Here is a 22,449-nt window from a genome sequence, read left to right on the forward strand (position 1 = left end):
TCCATGGGTCACCCCATGGACTTAGTCCAACATAAGGAATCTTGGATCACAAGCCCACATATATAAGAATGAATGATTTACACAATCAACCCATATATTTAATTAGTCTTCTTTTGATCACTTAATTAATTCTAGATTAATTCTTGATCAATACTAATTAAATAATCTCATTATTCTTATTATTAATATACTAGAACTTATAATATATTAATAACCGTAAGTGTCTTATTTCTCTCATTATAGTCTATCCAAATGCATGATGCCATGAAACCCAAATGGACCATGCCGGGTCGGGTCAAGTCTTACCAATTATAGTTATGGACTTAGACATTAATCCAACAGTAAACTCTTCATTTTGCCCTAAAATGGAGTTGTTTCATGCATTTAAGTGTTCCTTGGAGGCAAGTCCAATTTACCAAACATCTTAGAAGAGTTTTTGGGGCTTTAAACATAGATTTATGGGGTCTTTGAGGTGTTTACGGCCTAAGCACAAGCTTGGGTCGTAAGCTCCTTTTTACATGTCAAATCCTTGTGTTTTAGTGTCCAAACTCTTCTAGATACATGCCTTAATTAGTATACTAGCTTAAAATAAGGAAAAACTTGATCTTTGGCATGATTTTGGGGGTTTACGGCCTAAGGAGCTTCTTAGGCCATAAACTCCTTTATGGTCCTTGATTTCTATGATTTTGGCCCCTAAATTCAATGAAGCATGACTAGATTAAGATAGGGGATGAGTACTTACGTTTGGAAGTCAGAAATTAGCGGATTCGGGGCCGGTTTCGAGTCTAGAGAGAGAAAGTAGAGAGAGAAAGTGGGTGTGTGGTAAAAGAGTATTCAAATGTTGTGCACACCCATTTCATATGTCTCGGGTATCGTACCCGATACACGGCTACCCGATGTTTAAAGTTAACTGGGTTAAAACTTTTTACCCGGGTGAAGTGGTTGAAACAGTAATACAACTCTATTTGGTTAAACTGGGTTAACACGTATGAGTTATATTGCTTATGATGATATTAAGACATGCATATAATTAGATATTCGGATACTGACGATTCCAAATATTACATAAAATAACGTATGTTGACGCATTCCGTTAGTGAAAATTAGGGTTTGTAACGACAATATATTTGGGGTTGTCACACAAAAGCTGGCCTCGGTACCTATCTACTGATGACCTGAGAATACAAGTTATTTTGAAAGAGTTTATCAGCATTAAGCTGGTGAGTTTATAAGTATTTTTGTGTCAGTATTTGTCATCCAAATGTTTGAACATGTATAAAGTATAAGTTTGTAAAATGTATGTAAAGATTTGCAATTATTTGTAAAAGTTTGAATCTCTCAGAAAAACCTATATTTTCTATTAAAGTAGCCTTCTACCAAGGCTTAACTGTTTTGTATGCTCATTTGATGTAAAAGTGTGTAATTTCCCAAATGTAACTATCATTTAACAAAATATAGTTTGTACATAAACGTTTAAGTGAGGTTATCACTAAAAATATGTAATGGGTAAATTATTGTAGTACTGTAGCCTTGTATTATAAGAACTACTGCTGTACTAACTACCTTAAACCAGATTTATATTAAGGCATTACGTGATAAATTGCACCATACTATCGACTAGTAACAACGACAAATGAATGGTCGTAATAACGGAATGACGTTTGGCACCCGCAGACCTGCAGGTCCGGCTGTAGCTAGCAGCAAGGTGTAGGATTGTCAATCCAGTATAGATCTATACGCAAACTCACGCTCTCCCTTCAAGAGAATTCTGGCTACAACTCGAGCCATGACAGTTAAGTCGTGCTCCGATTTAAATCACAGTAATTAAGTATTCATGTATATGTAATGTTTCTCATTCTAGTATATGTATATGTATTGTTTCTAGCATCATTGTACATGTATTGTTTCTAGTATATGTAAATGTATTGTTTCTAGCATCATTGTATAAGTATTGTTTCTAGTATATGTATATGTATTGTTTCTAGCATCATTGTATATGTATTGTTTTATGTATTTTGTTACCCCGATGGTAACTAACTATTGATGTACAGATAAATATGAATATGGAAGTACTTTTATGTCTATACATGTATATATGATGTATAACTAATGTTGAAACGACCTTCGGATGGTCACCCGAAATCCCACCAGACCACATCTCAGTGCGCGAAAAGGAAATAGGGTGGATGGCCTTCCTAAGCCCTTTAAACATTACTTATATATATATACATATATGGGCGTGCAATTTATAAGAAGTAAAACAAAGTTTAATAAAAGCATTTGATAAGTAAAAAGAGTTTGTAAAACATTTGAAGTGAAACAGTTTGATAAACAGTTTGAACATTGGTAAAAATCGTTGTTTTCCTAGTTATTAATCACATGTGATTAAATGCAATCACATGTGATTGAAGCAATAACTATAAGTATTTGACTTTTATTCCCCCCCCCCCCCCCCCCCATAAAGTATTTAAAACATTTAAAATCATTTCAAAGGTTGATTCAAGGGGTATGAACTCACTTGTGGTGAGTCGTTTGAATTGCAGTGTCGGATACCGTGCTAGGTGGCAAACGGAGACTCGTTTACTCGCACGAGCCTAGTTATCATATAATAAACATATATATAACTAATTAGACAAATAATAACTTAAATAAATAAGTTAAGACACTTAGGAAACATGTAAACACTTTTATGAGTGTTTAAGGTTCAAATGGTTGCATCTAAGTTGCTACAGGACAAGGCAAAAGGGTTTGAAACATCAAATGGCCTTGCATAGGAGTTCACCACCCAACAAACCCCACACCTTGGAGTTTACAGCCGTAAACTCATGGGTTTATGGCCGTGAACTCCTCAAAGGGTGGTCTTGGGTGTTTTATGGTGCTATCTTGATCCTAGAACACTCCTAGCTTTGTTGGAATAACACATGAGGTAGTTTAAGGCTCTAGAATACCCCATATTGGAGTTTTCGGCCTAAAGTCCATTCACCCTAGAGTTTACGGCCGTAAACTCCTATGGGGTGATGGCTTTTAATTGTTTTGAGGCTCTTACACATCAAGGATGGCTTCCATGAATTTATCTAAGGCTAATGGGGACAAGAGGCACACTTTTGTGCCTTCACTTGGAGTTTACGGCCCAAGAAATGTTCCTTGGCCGTAAAATCCTTTCAAGGAGTGATTTTTATGTGTTCTACTCTCCATCCTAGTCCCAAGTACTCAAGGTAAATTGTCTTAAGGCCTAAGGTGTGCTTGGAATGATTTTTACCCTTAGAAAAGGGGTTTACGGCCCAAGATCCTTCTGTGGCCGTAAACTCCTATAATTCTATCATTTTTAGTGTTTTGAAGTCCAAACTAAGCACAAGTATTAGTGGTTAAAGTCCTTAGGCTCAAGGAGGCAAGTTAGGGCATGTTTGACCCTTAAAAAGGGGTTTACGGCTCAAGAAAGTTCCTTGGCCGTAAACTCCTCAAACTTGTTGATTTTGGATGCTTTCTAGTCTATAAAGATCATACACAAGGTCCTTTACACGTTGTCTAACACGGAATCGGGACTAGGAAGCCTTAAAGTTCCATTTTGGAGTTTACTCCCCAAGAACGTTCTTGGGCGGTAAACTCACGGATCTTGTATTTTGGACATGTAATTGATGTTATAAAGCATATAACAAGTATTAAAACACGTTTAAGAAAGTAGACTCACAATCTGGGATGAAAACCCAAAGATCCGTCAGAGAGAATTGGCTTTTCTCTAGTTGGAATTGTAAATAATGAATTAATTAAATTCAGAAATCTATTTATAGTCCTGGAATATTTTGACAGAAAATATTTTTATTCCAGAAGTCGGACTATAACATTATGAAACTTAAAATGTTCAAGTTTCACAATTACAGGAGCATCCACTCTCCTGATACGTCCAGAAACGTAAACCCTAATGTACACAAACTTGTTCAGACAAGTCTGAAATTTACAGAAATTGGACTAGCTTCTATTGAATAGATAATGTTCGTACAATGGAAATTTCGGGTTGTCACATTTGTCTCCGTAAATTACCAGGGTTTCGTGATTTGGGAGACGAAGGCGAACGACCTTCTCGTGGCACATAATCTCAGCATGGTGGGGGCTTAACCAATCCATGCCGATAATCACATTTAAACTCCTAATTGACATTGGCATTAGGTCTATTCGAAAGACGTGTTGGTTAAGGGTTAGGGTACATTCGATGTAGATCTCCCCAGTGGATTCGGTTTTCCCATTGGCCATTTCCACCGTATTGGTTTCATTTAGCTTCTGGGGTTGTTGTTTTATTAAATGTTTAAACTTCTCGCTTACGAAACTTCACTCTGCTCCGGTGTCAAATAAGATGCATGCATAAGTGTGGTTTAGGAGGAACGTACTGGTCACAACTGCGGGGTCCTGAACTGCCTCACCCTGACCCATAGTCAGCATCTTTCCTGCTCCTCTGTTTCCTGAATTGTTGTTGTTAGGGCAATCTTAGCGGAAATGCCTCGTCCTTCCACACTCGAAGCAGGTGTGGCTAGGCCCTGCATTATGGCCGCCAGCATTGGTGTTGTTGTTATTGCGGTGGTTGTTGTTGTTGTTGTTGTGGTTGTTCCCCTGATTTTGATTCTGGGGAGGATAAGCCTTGCAGTATCTTGCAGTGTGTCTCCTTCGGTTGCAACTGGTGCAATGGAGTTCCCTGCATTCGCCGTGATGATGGAGACCACACTTATTACATTTGGGAAGATTACCGGAATAGGGTCTTGAAGCATTTGAAGCAGCTGAGGCTGGACCATGTGGTGTGGCTGGAACCGGTGCGGTGACAGCGTTAACTGCCACTGTCTGCTGCTTTTTAGAGGTCATGGGGCCCTGACGTCCCTTCCTCTTGTTGCTCTTCCCTTTCTTGCCATCACCCTCCTTTTTCTTCTCAGCCTCCACTGGCTTCTCGCCCTTCTTGTTGTTATGATCATACAGCCTCTTCGCCAATCTCTTCGCACTGTCAAATGTTTCAGGGTTCGCAGCTATCACATTCCCTTGAATGGGTGATGTTAGTCCCCAGATGAAGCACTCAATCTTCTTTCCTTCCGATGTGATCATACCCGGGCACAGCAGGGATAGTTCACTAAATCTCGATATGTAGGCATTGATATTCGCATTCTGCACAGTGAGGTTCCATAGCTCTTGCTCCATCTTCTATATTTCGCCTCGCGGGCAGTACTGTAACAACCCGAAATTTGTTCGTCGCCAAAACCCGTTCTACCCGGAAAGTCGTCGTTATTGGATTCGTTCCGTCTTCTCTTTGGAATTAATTGTATAAACTTATATGTTTATTTATTTCTAATGAGTGTCTAAATCACTCAGGAACTTATGTTATTAGTCCAAAAACATTTATTTCATGAGTTTTTATAATGTTCCCGTCGGGTGACGGAAACTCAATCGGGTGCGACCAAAAGCCACGTTTAGCGTCGGTATCGGGTAGAATTCCACCGTGTGCAAAATTTAGGAACTATATAAACATGTTTCAGCTTTCATTTGAAGCTTTTCCTTCTCTCTCTACTCTCTCTCTAACCTCTCTCCAAAATCCAAAGATTAAGGGTCCAAAACTCAATTTTTAAGGCTTCAAATCCTTAAGGTACCTTCCTAGCCTTAATCTATAGCATGTTTAGCTTCCAAACTAGACACTTAATCATGAAATTGGACAATATATATGAGTTTACGGCCTAAGAAGGAGCTTAGGCCGTAAACACCAAAAATGATGGGTTTTGAGCCCTTAAACCCCTACTTGACTAGTTTGGACCATAGATATGGTTATGGGACTTCAAGATATGGACTCTAAACATGTAAAACATAATTTTTGTGATGTTTGAAGGAGTTTATGGCCAAGGATTATTCTTGGGCCGTAAACTCATATAATTAGGGTTTTCATGCCCTTAAACCCTTCCAAATCACTTCTATGGCTTAGATATGAATTATAGGACCTTGATTCTAGCATTTGGACACTTGAAACGTGAATTTTGGGGGATTTAGATGAGTTTACAGCCAGGGAGAGTTCTTGGGCCGTAAACTCCCCAAAACTTGGCATAAATCCAATTCTAAGGTGTTAGAAAGCCATCCAACACCACCAAAAGCCTTGGAATAAAACAAGGGACCAACCAAAAATACTTTAAGGACCTTAAACACATCATTCATGGGGTTTCTAAGATTTTACGGCCAAGGCATGTTCTTGGGCCGTAAACCCCAAAAATTTTGGTGTTAGAATGCAAACTAAACACCCCTAAGGCCCTTAGATGAATTTTAGAAGTCCTTCAATGCAAGTTCTAGACCTTGAAAAACCTTGAAGCACTCTATAGAAGAGTTTATGGCCATGAGGGGGGTCTCATGGGCCGTAAACTCCACAAACACCCCAAAAGTCCCTTGCAAACTCATGTTAGGCCTTGGATTAATTCTACCAATCACATGTGATTTGTTCTAGCACCATTTAACATCATTTTTCTTGGAAAAATAGGGGTTTACGGCCATGGAGCTAAGCTAGGCCGTAAACTCCCATAAAAGGGATCTATTTGATGTTTAGTAATCATTCCAAGTCCTTAACCCAAGTCTAGAAATTATCCCCTAAGTGTTGGAAGTCAAATTTGCACCATAAACCACCCATCATGAGTTTACGGCCGTAAACTCATGGGGATGGGTGTTTAGCCCGTAAACTCCCATAAGGGGAGTGTTCCTTTGATGTCCCAACTCATTTCCCAAGTCCCTTGTGTCACTCATGTCCCTAAACGCCACCCGGGTCACTCCAAACACTTGTATCGGAGTGTTATCGCGACTTGAAGCAAGTGTCCCTATCATATGAATAAACTAAGTCCTAATTAGATACAAATGTGTATCCTTACATGATAATTAGGAACCTTGTGTGTTTACAAGTTCCGGATCAACTCTTAGCATTCAAACCGTCTCGTATCTCGTCCGGTGAGTTCATACCCCTACGGCTTTTTCACTGTTTTCAATGTTTTCAGGGGGGGAATACAAGCAAACTATAAATGTTTTCCAATCACAACTTGATATGTTTCAAACAATATCTGACAAACTTATAAACTCTTTTACTCCTTATGTATTATGCTGAGCATAAGGAATGACTATTCGATTTCAACTAAATGGATTTTAGTTAAGGAAACAATCAAACTAATCAAATTATTATGGGAATAATTTGGGGGTCTTTTCTGTTCTTTCTATCATATACTGATATCTATATCAAGTTATTAGATAAACTATGTCTGTTTCAGTTTATCTCCGTATCATTCGAATGTATTATCAGATAATTTCATGTATGTATCTATAGTTACTGTACTATGTTTCATAACTTACTGTATGTCGATATCTTATGAGAACCCTGTGAATAGTTTAGTACTGCTTTGTGAGATAGTCACTACCCTTTATGGATGATCAGTAAATCCTCCCCGGAAGTGTAACCAGAGTCTCCTGGAGGGAGAGCGCGGAATTTGTGAATAGATCTATTCGGGACCGACAATCCCACACCTTAACTGCTAGCTACAGTTAGGCGGACACGCCTAGGGTGACAAATTTCTAGATATCGTTCGACGTCTGACAAACGTGAAGGAGGTCACGTTGTCGTATTAGTATGGTTACCCGAACCACAACACGTATTAATATCAGTTTATTCACAGTTTGGGTTCAGAAACTATATCTCGTTCGGGATAGTGATCCCATGGTTTTGCATCTATATTTTACATCTCTTTCGGGATAGTGATCCCATGGTATTAACCAAACTATTTAGTATCTAGTTCGAGATAGTGATCCCATGGTTTTATGTCTATATCTTGTACGAGATGTCTTTCCCAATGGTCATTAACTATAATTTATACGGGATAGTGATCCCATGGTTTCGTATCTATAACTTATACGGGATAATGATCCCATGGCTTTCTAAATCTATATCTTATACAGGATAATGATCCCAAGGTTTTGTGTCTTTAACTATATCTTATACGGGATAGTGATCCCATGGTTTTCTAAATCTGTATCTTATTCGGGATAGTGATCCCATGGTTTCAATCTATATTTACATATATACATTAACTTATCTTGTGTTTAGTCCGGGATGATAGTCCCATGATATTAAACCTGTACTTTCAGATGTGTCAAACTATCTTATATGTCTTTCGGGATAGTAATCCCAAGAATTTCATTATATAGTTTTGGGTGTTAAACTATACTTTGTGTTATATAACCTATTTTATAATTAGGAAAATATGGGATTTTCCTGGGGTAGAATACAATACATAACCGAATTGGTAACAAATGATAACTTAACCAACTTTACATAAGAAAATATGGGATTTTCTTGGATAACATATCTTTACGGAAATTAAAGGAAATCGATACATTCTCATAAAACAAAACCGCTTATGAACTCACCAGCTTTATGTTGATTTTCAAACCGCTTGTATTCTCAGGTCCAAGTTAGATAGGTACCCGGTGATCTCTTTTGATGAAGACGGAGTGCGTGGAAGACTCGTCTCAACTTTTGTTAATATGATGCATATGTATATTTTGTATATCTTTACTTTTGAAACAAATGTAAACTTTCATATATATGTAATGTAATGTTTGTTTACTGTGATTACTATGTACATTGGAATTGATACACAACTTGGAGTCAACCCCGGAGACGTTTCCGCCTTTGGTTTTCGGGGTGTGACAGATTGGTATCAGAGCCCTTGTTTATAGTGAACAGATTATACCAAACCTTACATGGTATAAAACTATAAACACTAAAGGGTCTCAGTGCTCTGAATTAAAAGTATCTTCAAAACTACAAGTATTTTCAAAAGTATACAAGTATACCGAATCGTTGAAATCCGTAACTTCAAGTAGAACAAAACATAAGTAAATGGGTGTTGTACACTGCGGTTAAACCTGGGCAGTTATGTAGTCGTGTCTAGGGTCAATATAGCCTGGCCAACTATATTCATTCGAGACACGGCCAACATGTGCTTGGGAGTGACTGTTGTACGTAGCATGCCTAAACTTACCTAATATCTCAAACAACAAATCGTCGCTGCAGCGAACCATGAAATACTATGGGAGTATTTCTCGAGCCAATACTTCGTAGAAAATCCCCGTATACGCGATGTTACTTGATCATTCCACTAGCGATAAAATGTTCTGTTTTGATAACTCCTTCCTGCTTTATCGCTTAGTATGATGCTATACCTGTCTTGATGAGATATCCCTTGTTCAATATCTCTTGATTCAATTCAGAGGACTTATAATCCTCTCTTTCCTGATCTTTTTAGATCAAGATGCCTCCGAGAAAGAGACCCAGCTCGAAGAACAACGATAATCCTCCTCCGCCACCACGTTCTCCTCAATTTGATCTCGCATCACTTCAAACAGTTCTGACTGCTGCAATGGTGGCAGCTATGTCTCAAATGAATCCCGGTGGCTCCGGAGGTGGTCCCCAACACCAAAATCCAGAAGACAGCCAGGAACACCGAAGAGGGGGTTCCTACAAAGACTTCATGAACGCGAAACCCACAACCTTTGATGGCACTGGAGGTGTCATTTCCCTGACTCGATGGTTCGAGAAAATCGAGTCAATCTTCGAAATATGTGCCTGTTCGGAGTCTGACAAAGTCGAATTTTCTGCCTGCACCTTCCTTGATAAAGCCCTGACTTGGTGGAACGGCCGAGTCAAATCCTTAACCTTACCTGTAGCGAATGCCATGGGTTGGGAAGCTATGAAGGAGCTTCTGCTTGCAGAGTACTGCCCTCGGGGCGAAATTCAGAAACTAGAACACGAACTCGGGAACCTTAAGATGAAGGGTTCCAACATAGCAGCTTATACTTCCAGATTCGATGACCTGGCCTTACTCTGTCCGGGAATGGTTACCCCGGAGAGTAAAAAGATCGAGAGATTCATCTGGGGATTGACCCAGCCAACTAAAGGGAATGTCTTGGCTGCAAAGCCAGACACGTACGACAGCGCTAAATGCCTTGCGAAAATCTTGATCGATCACGAAGACAATTCAGATGAGGAAACTACCACTCCTGAGTCCGACACAAGTGGAGGTGAAAGCAAAAAGAAATCTCGGAACAAGCGAAAGGCCCCGAGTACGAAAGGGTCTTCCAAGAAACAGCAAACGATAGCAGTCCATGCTACTACTAACCCTATTGTTGTCTCAGCTGTTGGATCTACAGCCCAAACTCCCACCAGTGGATACACTGGCAGTCTTCCTTGGTGTGGTAAGTGCAACTACCATCACCGCATCCCTGGTCCATGTCGCCAAAGGAGCTGCGACAACTGTGGCAAGAAGGGCCATCTATCTCGAACCTGCAGAAAACCGGTCAAGTCAACGAACCAATCATCGGGAGCAGGAATCAGTCCAGCCTGCTACAATTGTGGTGAAGCAGGGCACTTCAAAAGGAATTGCCCCAAGGCAACTACCACCATTGATCCTTCTGTCACCATAGGTATACTTCTCTTTGATAACTCTTATACCTACAACTCTTTTCAATTCCCATGTTTGGAGGGAAACCTGTTATCTATCAATTCGAACGTTTTCTAAGCTCAATTCCTCGTATGTGATCGAGATGTGCATCATCGAGACGACTAACCAATGAGATTGAGAACGCTAACTTCACGCCTATAGATTGAATCCTCGGTCCAGAGGACTAGTCTGTTCTATTCGGTTAAATGGGAAATCCTTCGCGAAAATACTTTGATGCTACGTTTAACATGGAATGACGGAGTCTCATTCATGTTGTTATCTTGGTTTCGAGAGGGTCGCCTGTCTATATATTTTCCTCGACCTAACTCTCATGATCTACAGCATCAACTTTCGTATTGTGTCATGCTTTAAAACCCAAGAGTTTTCCTGGTACGAATTACCACGTTCCTCGTTTTTGTGATCATTTGGAAACGAGAAGTTAGTAGCTCTTTCTACTAAAGGTCTGTCCCAAAGAGTTTCCGGGAATTTCATTCGAACGTCTAAAGTTTAGTTCCACGCCATACTTTTCGAAATATTGTAGAGATTGATTCTACAATCTTCAGGGTTCAGATGCTCGTAGAGCTTGTTAACATCTATCCAGTACATCATGTCTCGAATCCTTAGAAAATCCTACACAATGAAACCCTAGTAATTCCTTGAGGAAACCGAAGTCGTCCAGGGTTGAAACTTCCATGAGAAAACCGATTGATAACATAGATTGAGAGAGAGTCAAGGTACAAAACAAGGACACGTCCCGATAGTGAGAATTCACTAAAACACCCAGTAGAGACCCGATTCCACTTGAGAGAGTGATGATCCGAGGTAGCAAATCCATTCGAGTCTCATTCCAAACTTATGATCCATATCTTATTCTTTGAATTTCGGGACGAAATTCCCTCTAACGGGGGGATAATGTAACAACCCGAAATTTGTTCGTCGCCAAAACCCGTTCTACCAGGAAAGTCGCCATTATCGGATTCGTTCCGTCTTCTCTTTGGAATTAATTGTATAAACTTATATGTTTATTTATTTCTAGTGAGTGTCTAAATCACTCAGGAACTTATGTTATTAGTCCAAAAACATTTATTTCATGAGTTTTTATAATGTTCCCGTCGGGTGACGGAAACTCAATCGGGTGCGACCAAAAGCCACGTTTAGCGTCGGTATCGGGTAGAATTCCACCGTGTGCAAAATTTAGGAACTATATAAACATGTTTCAGCTTTCATTTGAAGCTTTTCCTTCTCTCTCTACTCTCTCTCTAACCTCTCTCCAAAATCCAAAGATTAAGGGTCCAAAACTCAATTTTTAAGGCTTCAAATCCTTAAGGTACCTTCCTAGCCTTAATCTATAGCATGTTTAGCTTCCAAACTAGACACTTAATCATCAAAATTGGACAATATATATGAGTTTACGGCCTAAGAAGGTGCTTAGGCCGTAAACACCAAAAATGATGGGTTTTGAGCCCTTAAACCCCTCCTTGACTAGTTTGGACCTTAGATATGGCTATGGGACTTCAAGATATGGACTCTAAACATGTAAAACATAATTTTTGTGATGTTTGAAGGAGTTTACGGCCAAGGATTATTCTTGGGCCGTAAACTCATATAATTAGGGTTTTCATGCCCTTAAACCCTTCCAAATCACTTCTATGGCTTAGATATGAATTATAGGACCTTGATTCTAGCATTTGGACACTTGAAACATGAATTTTGGGGGATTTAGATGAGTTTACGGCCAGGGAGAGTTCTTGGGCCATAAACTCCCCAAAACTTGGCATAAATCCAATTCTAAGGTGTTAGAAAGCCATCCAACACCACCAAAAGCCTTGGAATAAAACAAGGGACCAACCAAAAATACTTTAAGGACCTTAAACACATCATTCATGGGGTTTCTAAGAGTTTACAGCCAAGGCATGTTCTTGGGCCGTAAACCCCAAAAATTTTGGTGTTAGAATGCAAACTAAACACCCCTAAGGCCCTTAGATGAATTTTAGAAGTCCTTCTATGCAAGTTCTAGACCTTGAAACACCTTGAAGCACTCTATAGAAGAGTTTACGGCCATGAGGGGGGTCTCATGGGCCGTAAACTCCACAAACACCCCAAAAGTCCCTTGCAAACTCATGTTAGGCCTTGGATTAATTCTACCAATCACATGTGATTTGTTCTAGCACCATTTAACATCATTTTTCTTGGAAAAATAGGGGTTTACGGCCATGGAGCTAAGCTAGGCCATAAACTCCCATAAAAGGGATCTATTTGATGTTTAGTAATCATTCCAAGTCCTTAAACCAAGTCTAGAAATTATCCCCTAAGTGTTGGAAGTCAAATTTGCACCATAAACCACCCATCATGAGTTTACGGCCGTAAACTCATGGGGATGGGTGTTTAGCCCGTAAACTCCCATAAGGGGAGTGTTCCTTTGATGTCCCAACTCATTTCCCAAGTCCCTTGTGTCACTCATGTCCCTAAACGCCACCCGGGTCACTCCAAACACTTGTATCGGAGTGTTATCGCGACTTGAAGCAAGTGTCCCTATCATATGAATAAACTAAGTCCTAATTAGATACAAATGTGTATCCTTACATGATAATTAGGAACCCCATGTGTTTACAAGTTCCGGATCAACTCTTAGCATTCAAACCGTCTCGTATCTCGTCCGGTGAGTTCATACCCCTACGGCTTTTTCACTGTTTTCAATGTTTTCAGGGGGGGAATACAAGCAAACTATAAATGTTTTCCAATCACAACTTGATATGTTTCAAACAATATCTGACAAACTTATAAAATCTTTTACTCCTTATGTATTATGCTGAGCATAAGGAATGACTATTCGATTTCAACTAAATGGATTTTAGTTAAGGAAACAATCAAACTAATCAAATTATTATGGGAATAATTTGGGGGTCTTTTCTGTTCTTTCTATCATATACTGATATCTATATCAAGTTATTAGATAAACTATGTCTGTTTCAGTTTATCTCCGTATCATTCGAATGTATTATCAGATAATTTCATGTATGTATCTATAGTTACTGTACTATGTTTCATAACTTACTGTATGTCGATATCTTATGAGAACCCTGTGAATAGTTTAGTACTGGTTTGTGAGATAGTCACTACCCTTTATGGATGATCAGTAAATCCTCCCCGGAAGTGTAACCAGAGTCTCCTGGAGGGAGAGCGTGGAATTTGTGAATAGATCTATTCGGGACCGACAATCCCACACCTTAACTGCTAGCTACAGTTAGGCGGGCACGCCTAGGGTGACAAATTTCTAGATATCGTTCGACGTCTGACAAACGTGAAGGAGGTCACGTTGTCGTATTAGTATGGTAACCCGACTCACAACACGTATTAATATCAGTTTATTCACAGTTTGGGTTCAGAAACTATATCTCGTTCGGGATAGTGATCCCCTGGTTTTGCATCTATATTTTACATCTCTTTCGGGATAGTGATCCCATGGTATTAACCAAACTATTTAGTATCTAGCTCGGGATAGTGATCCCATGGTTTTATGTCTATATCTTGTACGGGATGTCTTTCCCCATGGTCATTAACTATAATTTATACGGGATAGTGATCCCATGGTTTCGTATCTATAACTTATACGGGATAATGATCCCATGGCTTTCTAAATCTATATCTTATACGGGATAATGATCCCAAGGTTTTGTGTCTTTAACTATATCTTATACGGGATAGTGATCCCATGGTTTTCTAAATCTGTATCTTATTCGGGATAGTGATCCCATGGTTTCAATCTATATTTACATATATACATTAACTTATCTTGTGTTTAGTCCGGGATGATAGTCCCATGATATTAAACCTGTACTTTCAGATGTGTCAAACTATCTTATATGTCTTTCGGGATAGTAATCCCAAGAATTTCATTATATAGTTTTGGGTGTTAAACTATACTTTTTGTTATATAACCTATTTTATAATTAGGAAAATATGGGATTTTCCTGGGGTAGAATACAATACATAACCGAATTGGTAACAAATGATAACTTAACCAACTTTACATAAGAAAATATGGGATTTTCTTGGATAACATATCTTTACGGAAATTAAAGGAAATCGATACATTCTCATAAAACAAAACCGCTTATGAACTCACCAGCTTTATGCTGATTTTCAAACCGCTTGTATTCTCAGGTCCAAGTTAGACAGGTACCCGATGATCTCTTTTGATGAAGACGGAGTGCGTGGAAGACTCGTCTCAACTTTTGTTAATATGATGCATATGTATATTTTGTATATCTTTACTTTTGAAACAAATGTAAACTTTCATATATATGTAATGTAATGTTTGTTTACTGTGATTACTATGTACATTGGAATTGATACACAACTTGGAGTCAACCCCGGAGACGTTTCCGCCTTTGGCTTTCGGGGTGTGACAAGTACTCAGCCATTAACATCTCTTTCATTTTTACCCATGGTATAGAATTGGCTACAGGGAGCGTCATGGCTTCCACGTGTCCGTTCCACCAAGTAAGTGCTTGGTCCACAAAAGTGCAGGCTGCGAACTTCACCTTCATCTATTCAGGGCAATCGCATATCTCGAATACCGATTCCACCTTTTCAATCCATCGCTTCAAAGTGATCACCCCTCCAGTGCTGTTGAAAGTTCGTGGTTTAGCGTTTGTGAAGTCCTTGTAGGTACATGTCTTGGTGGGTCCTTGATTCATTCCGTTGTTCAAACTTCCGGCTCCTTGCCCATTGACTCCTCCATGTCATCGTCGGTCTCCTCGAACTTGTAGTCGGTGTCCATGTACTCGTCAGGTTCAACGTTGTGGACTCCCTCTTGATTCCCTTCTGGTTCGTCTTCGAGTATCCCGTGTGCCCCTAGGGCTTGGTGAAACTGAATGCCCTGATGCTCTCCCTCCATGAAGACTGGGAGAAAGTATACGAATAAGCTATCACTTTCCTATGACTCTACCGCTATTGCACAAGCTAAACAGGCGTTCTCTTTTTGGTGGTAGGGGTATAGTTTTAGGTTCCCTAGCTATCCCGATCTCATCAAGACGTGTGTTAGTTTTACTTTGGAGAGAAGGTAGTTGATCAGGCTACATTCCCTCTTTGGTATCACTAGGAACAGTCCCGAATTAACCGATATACAAGCATTATTGTGTTTGGTTCGGCGTTATGTCCCTATTCCTAATGCAAGCAAAGGTGTTTTATTTACTTGTTTTGTTCAGAGTTATGTTAGTCCCTCTTTTTGGTTTATAGTTGCATATCAATGTGTGGCTCGACAAGCTAGTTCACTATAAACCTGGCTCTGATACCAACCTGTCACACCCCCGAACCAGACGATGGAAACGTCCGAGGGCTGTCGTGACTTAATTGAATACCATAACATTGAATATATATGGAACATAACAACATTCGTCACCATGCATTAATATAGTACAACCAATAAAGTTCACATGAAGTACATTGTTTAAACATTACATTCCCAAAAATAAATTGTTCGACTCGTTAATAAGTAAACTGCAAGCCATCACTGAGTACATTTTTCCTTTGAATCAGTGGTTACCTGAGAATACAAATATTTTGAAAAACGTCAACATGTGAAATGTTGGTGAGTTCATAAGCGGTATTCGAAAAGCAATGTTTTGTATCATTTTGAAAACCACCAGAAAATCCGATATTTTCTGAAAAGAGGTTTTGAAAACGTTTGTCAAGATCCATAGGTATGCTTGTTTGTTTCTATAGTTGTAAGAAAAATGTTCATCAAAATTGTGTACATTTTGAAAAACGTGTGTATTGAAAAACCCTAGGAAAACCCGATGTTTTCCTAATTCTTTGAATTCCATGAAGTTAAAGATAAAACCGTTGCAGCGCGTGAAGTCATTAATCCTAGACGACATCGGATTATTTTTGCGCATGATTAATTGCTATAAACACGCGTTACACAAACGACCCGTTTATAACTATACTAACGATCCCGTAGGCGTCGTCCGTACTAATCACGTTATCCGACCGCCCTGACTTCGAGTAATCCCACATCCGAAGAGAAAGAGGACACAAAGACCCCAATGACTCCATTAACCGGTTGGGGATAAAAAAAAGGTACGAGGGGCCCTTGACCCGCCTCGCATAAAATACCGACTTTACTAGCAATACCATAGGACCCTTGGTATTCCCCCCCCCCCCCACAAAACTCATAAAAACAGAAAATAGGGGGGGTATGAAGCTCACCTTAGGGTGTGATTTCGGTTTTTGAAGAAAAGATGGGAGAAAACTTGGTGGTTTTTGGCCTTAGCACCCTTTTCTTGAAGATCTCGAGTTTGATGTGCTTCTAGGATGTAAGATCACGGGTTTTGCATGGATTAGGAAAATATTTTGATAACAAAAAGAATCTAAGTCATAGATCTAAGCATAATCTTACCTTAGATGAAGAATTTGTGGAAATATCCTCTTAAAAGCTTCCTAAATTTCGAGATTTTAGAGTGGAGAGGGAGGAAGTGTTCTTGAACGTTCTTGAGAGAGTTGGAGAGATATTTGTGTATGTGTGTATGTGTTTCGGCCGAGAGTGAGGGAGGGAAAAGAAGAGAAGTGATCCTTGATGAGATAGGTGCTTGGAAGTATGAGTTCCATGCATGGATATCCAATGAATAAAAATGAGGTGGCAAACCAAAGTCAACTCCTCCTTTATCCTTGGGCTTGGGCCGAAAATAGAGAGGGAAGGAATGATTTTTGGGCTTTTTGCCTCTAGGCCCAATATTAGAGTTTGTTTGGGTGATCATTGGCCCTTTAAAATAAAATTGTGATTTTTATTTTTTTCATTAAGCTAGATTAGGTTAATTATGGATCAAGGCTTTTAATTCATTTCATTCTAGGCCCACAATGGCCCAAAATGTTAAAATAACTGATCGTGGGTCCAATTAGAGCCCAATTAGGGTTCTAAGCCCATGATAGTCAAATTGGAAGCTTATTGGTCCATTTGGGCCCAATAAGGAAGTCCTAGTCCAAAGTGGACCTAAACAAGAACTTCTAGGGTTTCCAATTGTTTGATGACTATTTGTAGTACTTGTATGATGTATTTGATTGAAGTTTTTGATTCACATTAACTTGCGTGTATAGATTACATGACACAAAATTTCCAGTGGTGACACCTCCTTGATCCTTGGCATTCTGAAGATTCTTATCTGGGTTGCACACCGCTCCGGTGTTTTCAGTAGTACAGGCCCAATACTACTGTCCACACCGTTTCAGTGTAGATCCCAAACCTTCCTCTGCAGACTCCAAATCCCAAGTACTCTATCACTCTCTAAAAGATCTCTCATAAGCTCCTAGCTGCTACCTATTCACTCTCAAACATCTCATAGTAGCTCACCATCTCCTAGGCTAAGGCATCATAAACCAGGGCACTCTAGTGCTAATAGGAATACCTAGCCTGCTCTAGCAAGATAATACATCATATCAATCTCATAAACATATAATATAAGGGTATTCTGGGAAATCACCGTTCGGGCGCTGACTGATCGTACACACGTTTCTGCTCTGAGTTTCTCTAAAAATCTTTTACTTCTTTTATAAAATTTGGTTCTCTATTGAAAATATCTTTCCAAATCCTCAGTTTGAGTTCAAATACCCCCGAAGGTGTACCCGAATCCCTCAAACAAAGGCTCTGATACCAACTTGTAACAACGTAAATTTCAAAACAAATTTTCGAATTTTATAAAGACATAATTCACTTAATATTCATAAAAACGTCCATGTTTGAAAATTCAATCCTAGTCATACAAATCCCAAGATCTCATAATTGTAAAATCCCGTGCGTGTGTACTGATCAAGCCGACGCCTTCCCATGGTCGTCACTAGTACCTGAAACAAATAACAGCAAACCTTGTAAGCACAAAGCTGAGTGAGTTCCCCAAAATACCACATATAACAAATATGAGCCACTCGAGGCTATAACTCTGTGGGTCCGTGCACCCAAACTCTGTGAACCCTCAGGTTCTAACTCTGTAAACATGCACAACATAAATCACATAGAATAATGCAGTGCAACTGATAACACATATATAGCATACAAACAATGTATCACATAACTCTAATTACCTATTCAAGGTAAAGTATAGTGAGAAGACTCACCTCGTGTATCTTGATAAGTCGCAAATCCCTGGATCACTCGTGCTCAGTCCCTCGGCCTATAATCCTCCTATATACTACACATATCTCTAAGTAACACTTTCAAGACTAAGGTTGACTAACCCTACTAAGTCAACACTGGTCAACCATGGTCAACGGTCAACTTTGACCAGACTCGGCGAGTGCACCAAAGCGACTCGGCGAGTATGAGCGCATACACTGATTTCCCTGAAATCCTCACCTGACACGTCGGGTATTCTCCTAACTCAACGAGTGTCACCTGGTATGAGTTGTGGGGCTTCCACGACTCAACTCGCCGAGTCTCAAGAACAACTCGGCGAGTCTCAGCTTGACTCAGTCCACCTGTGAACCCACTCTGACTCTCCCTGACTCACTGAGTCAATCCCTCAACTCGACAAGACCACTCGCTGAGTGGTGCTGGGAAATGTGACAACCCGAAATTTCCATTTGTATGAACATATCTATTCAATAGAAGCTAGTCCAGTTTCAGTGATTTTCAGACTTGTCCGAACAAGTTTGTGTACATTAGGGTTTACGTTTCTGGATATATCAGGAGAGTGGATGCTCCTGTAATTGTGAAACTTGAACATTCCAAGTTTCATAATGTTATAGTCCAACTTCCGGAATAAAAATATTTTCTGTCAAAATATTTCAGGACTATAAATAGATTACTGAATTTAATTAATTCATTATTCATAATTCCAACTAGAGAAAAGCCATTTCTCTCTAACAGATCTTCGGGTTTTCATCCCGGATTGTGAGTCTACTTTCCTAAATGTGTTTTAATGCTTGTTATATGCTTTATAACATTGTTTACATGTCTAAAATACAACATCCGGGAGCTTACTGCCCAATAACGTTCTTGGGGTGTAAACTCCAAAACGAAGCCTAAAGGCTTCCTAGTCCCGATTCCTTGTTAGAAAACTTGTATAGGACTTATTGTATGATCTATTGAGGCTAGAAATCATCCAAAATCATAAGACTTTTGGAGTTTACGGCCCAAAAGTTTCTTGGACCGTAAACACCATTTCCAAGGGCCAAAGTGTGCCCTAATCACCCCTAAAGCTTAAGGACTTTACCCTCTAATGCTTGTAGTTAATTTGGACACCAAAACACTTCAAAATCATAGGGTTTTTGGAGTTTACAGCCAAGGAAAGGTCTTGGGCCGTAAACCCCTTTTTCAAGGGTTAAAGATGCCTTAAACACCCTTAAAGCCTCAAGACAATTACCCTTAAATACTTAGGACTCGAATGGGGAACAAATGACATCAAAATCACCCCTTAAAGGGAGTTTACGGCCAAGGAACACCTCTTGGGCCGTAAACTCCAAGTAAAGGCACAAAGGTGTGCCTAATGTCCCCTTTAGCCTTAAGCAAAAACATGGAAGTTATCCTACATGTGCAAGGGCCTTAAATGGATGAAAACCAACACCCCATAGGAGTTTACGGCCGTAAACTCTAGGGGATATGGTCCTTTGGCCGTAAACTCCCCAAACGAGCAGTCCAAGGCCTTAAACTACTTCAAGGATTATTCCAACAAGGCTAGGCTTATTCTAGGATCAAGATAGCACTTCAAAACACCCAAAACCACCAAGTGAGGAGGTCACGGCCGTAAACTCATGGGTTCATGGCCGTAAACTCTAAAGGGTGGGGTTTTTTGGGTGGTGAACTCATATACAAGGTCATTGGTGCATTAAACCCCTTTTGCCTTGTCCCGTATCAACTTAGATGCAACCATTAGGAACTATAACACTTATATAAAGTGTTTACATGTTCCTAAGTGTCTCAACTTACTTTGTTAAGTTATTATTTGGCTAATTAGTTATATATATGCTCATTATATGATAACTAGGCTCGAACGTGTGAACAAGTCTCCGTTTGCCACCTAGCACGGTACCCGATACATTAATCCAATCTACTCACCACAAGTGAGTTCATACCCCTTTAATCAACCTTTGAAATACTTTTAAATGTTTTAAATACTTTATGGGGGGGGGGGTACAAGCTAAATACTTATAGTTATTGCATCAATCACATGTGATTGCATTAATCACATGTGATTAATAACTAGAAAACAATGATTTTATCACTGTTCAAACTGTTTATCAAACTGTTTCACTTCAAAATGTTTTACAAACTCTTTTTACTTATCAAATGCTTTTATTAAACTTTATTTTACTTTTTATAAATTGCATGCCCATATATGTATATATATATATATATATATATATATATATATATATATATATATATATAAGTAATGTTTAAAGGGCATAGGAAGGCCATCCGCCCTATTTCCTTTTCACGCACTGAGATGTGGTCTGGTGGGATTTCGGGTGACCATCCGAGGGTCGTTTCCATATTAGTTATATATCATATATAAATGTATAGACATAAAAGTACTTCCATATTCATATTTATCAATACATCAATACCTAGTTACCATCGGGGTAATACAATACATATACAACTATATTAGAAACAATAGATATACAACTATACTAGAAACGATACATATACAACTATACTAGAAACAATACATATACAGCTAGACTAGAAACAATAGATATACAACTATACTAGAAACAATACATATACAACTATACTAGAAACAATACATATACAACTATACTAGAAACAATACATATACAACTATACTAGAACGAGAAACATTACATATACATGAACACGTTAACAATTGTGATCCACTGTGTCGGAGCATGCCTTAAATGTCATGGCCCGAGTTGTAGCCAGAATTCTCTTTGAGGGAGAGTATGAGTTTGCGTATAGATCTATACTGGATTGACTATCCTACACCTTGCTGCTAGCTACAGCCGGACCTGCAGGTCTGCGGGTGCCAAACGTCATTCCGTTATTACGACCATTCATTATGTCGTTGTTACCAGTCGATAGCATGGTGCAATTTATCACATTATACCTTAATATAAATCCGGTTTAAGGTAGTTAGTACATTAGTAGTTCTTATAATACAAAACTACAGTACTACAATGATTTACCCATTACATATTTTAGTGATAACCTCACTTAAACGCTAATGTACAGACTATATTTTGTTAAATGATAGTTACACTTGGGAAATTACACACTTTTACATCAAACGAGCATACAAAACAGTTAAGCCTTGGTAGAAGGTTACTTTAATAGAAAATATAGGTTTTTCTAGAGAGATTCAAACTTTTACAAACAATTACAAACCTTTACATACATTTTACAAACTTATACTTGATACATGTTCAAACAGTTTTGGATGACAAATACCGACACTAAAATACTTATGAACTCACCAGCTTAATGCTGATAAACTCTTTCAAAATAACTTGTATTCTCAGGTCATCAGTAGACAGGTACCGAGGCCAGCTTTTGAGAAGATGGAGCGCATCCAAGACTCATCTTATTATTTTGATATACATTATTTTTGGTGTCTATATTGTACAGAACACGCTTGTATTAAAATTATATATTTAATGCAATGATGATGTTGTTACTTATTTACATTTACTGTGTTGTGATACTCTACATGATGTCCTCCGCCCCAGAACGTTTCCGCCGTTCTTGGTTTTGGGGTGTGACAGGAAATCTTCCTGCTACTCGCCGAGTCTATTCTTTGGACTCGGTGAGTTCATGCCATGCAATGACTCAAACTCACTCCTAAGGTCAGATCTGTTCCACTAACTCATAGATCCAGACCTTCCAAGCTCATTTACCACGTAAAGTCAGTATCTTGATGTACATACAACCTCTATATGACCATATATGATGAATTAGCCACAAATACCACAACTCAAGGTCATAACCTCCATTGTTCTTAAC

This window comes from Lactuca saligna, chromosome 5, assembly GCF_052625555.1.
Source record: "Lactuca saligna cultivar CGN05327 chromosome 5, ASM5262555v1, whole genome shotgun sequence".
Taxonomy (NCBI): domain Eukaryota; kingdom Viridiplantae; phylum Streptophyta; class Magnoliopsida; order Asterales; family Asteraceae; genus Lactuca; species Lactuca saligna.